Source organism: Triticum dicoccoides, chromosome 7A (assembly GCF_002162155.2).
Source record: "Triticum dicoccoides isolate Atlit2015 ecotype Zavitan chromosome 7A, WEW_v2.0, whole genome shotgun sequence".
In the NCBI taxonomy this organism is placed as follows: Eukaryota; Viridiplantae; Streptophyta; class Magnoliopsida; order Poales; family Poaceae; genus Triticum; species Triticum dicoccoides.
The window spans coordinates 720937257-720939388 of NC_041392.1; positions in this window are offsets into that span (position 1 = coordinate 720937257).

A 2132-nucleotide genomic window follows, 5' to 3' on the forward strand; every position below is an offset into this window, starting at 1 on the left:
CGTGGATACGTACGATGAATCGGTTACGCGTGCGGATATAGCGGGGGCGGCGACTTGCACAAATAATGCTGGCGCGCACCCTTTATGCGACACCTTTGTAAGAAATAATGGTCCTGTGAAAAAAATTTATCAAAGATCAGAGTAATTGTTCTTCAAACAAAATACGTGCTGAAAAAATACTTAGAAAGGATATCACCCGATGATTTGTTGGATGATCGTGGATGCTGATTTTGGATAATGCTAGACACAGGTACAATGTAGAAACAGCATATGTACACGCCAATCTGATGGGACGTGAGAAGCACATTTGCTCGACGTTACATGGCTAGCCTGGCCGCTTCTTCCTTGTATTTCTTCTGATCAGATGGTTTCTGTTTCATGGAGCTCTCGTATCGCCATCTAGTAGTACAGTGCTCGTCAAACTTTGAGACTTTTGCCAATAAACAATGTAATGGAGATCTTTTGCATTCTTTGTTTTCCATGCATGCGCCTGACTGGAACGTCCCCATCCACGGATACATACTCGGGAGCTGAATCAGAGTGGCCGCGGCCAGAGGCGCACGAGTCATGTCGAGCGCGGCAAGCAGAAAACATCAGGCGGCGGCAGCGGCTCAGATACAGAAGCATTGGAGCCTAGCTCGTACACTGAGGAGGGTGGAGACTGAGGCCGAAGCATAGCCGTAGCGGCATGTTGCAGGAGCGACTTGGCACGGGGACTCATGCCAAGGCAGAGGTGATGCAGCAGCAGGCGATCTGGCAGCTCGAGGCGCCGCAGCGGCCGAGCAAGATTAGGAGCCGAGGGCAGCTCGGAGTGAGGCGGCAAAGTCAAGGAGGCACCAAGACAATGTTCTCATCATAAAACCATCGGAACGATTTCAAGATACCCGCGCGATCCTAAAATTTTTTTAGTGAAATTTGAGAAGAGAAGAGTCAAAACTCTACGTCAGGATGCCTTATCAGAGCGATGAGGAGACTGGGAAGTAAAAAGAATTCCTAAACTCTCCGATATATAATTCCTAAATGACTCAAAACATTTTTCTAGACACAACTCGGCCGCTAAAAACGATCAAGCAATGGGGCTCCTAAGGTCGGGGAAGGCTCTGATACCAACTTGTAACACCCTCGATGCGACTATAGCTCCCACGTGTCGAGACACGACTTAGAGGTATAATCGCATTGAATGCATATGTCGCAAGTTAGGCAATCTTCACAACATCCCATGTAATATAAATAATAACAAAGGGGAGATAACATAGTTGGCTTACACTCGCCACGTCAATCAAGTACATAAATAACATTACATCATCCAAACACTCATGGCCCGACTACGGCGCCAAAATAAAAGAGAACCCAACATGCGACACGGTCCCAATCACCCCAACTGGGCACCACTACTGATCATCGGGAAAAGAAACATAGTAACGTTGAGAGTCTTCGTCGAACTCCCACTTGAGCTCATACGCGTCACCTGGAGCGGAATCATCAGGCCCTGCATCTGGTGTAATAGTAATCTGTGAGCCACAGGGACTCAGCAATCTCGCACCGTCCCGATCAAGACTATTTAAGCTTATAGGTAAGGCAAGATAAAATATGAGTGGAGCTACAGCAAGCGACTAGCAAGTATGGTGGCTAACTTATTCGCAAAAGAGGGCGAGAAGAGGAGGCAAAGCGCGAGCGAGAAACTAGAGAGCAACCTGCGCAAACATTACTCCAATACCGTGTCCACTTCCCGGACTCCGCCGAGAAGAGGCCATCACGGTAACCCACTCAGTTGATTCATTTTAATTATATTAAGGTTCAGGTTATCTATAACCGGACATTAACAAATTCCCATCTGCCCATAACCGCGGGCACGGCTTTTGAAAGTTCAAATCCCTGCAGGGGAGTCCCAACTTAGCCCATGACAAGCTCTCATGGTCAACGAAGGAATATACCTCCTCCCAAGATGTTCCGATCAGACTCGGTATCTCGGTTACTCAAGACACTTCGATAGATTAAAACAAGACGAGCAACACCGCCCGAATGTGCCGACAAATCCCGATAGGAGCTGCACATATCTCTTTCTCAGGGCACACTCAGATGAGCGCTCCATACAACTAAAACCAAACCTTGAGTTTCCCCGAGGGGGCGCT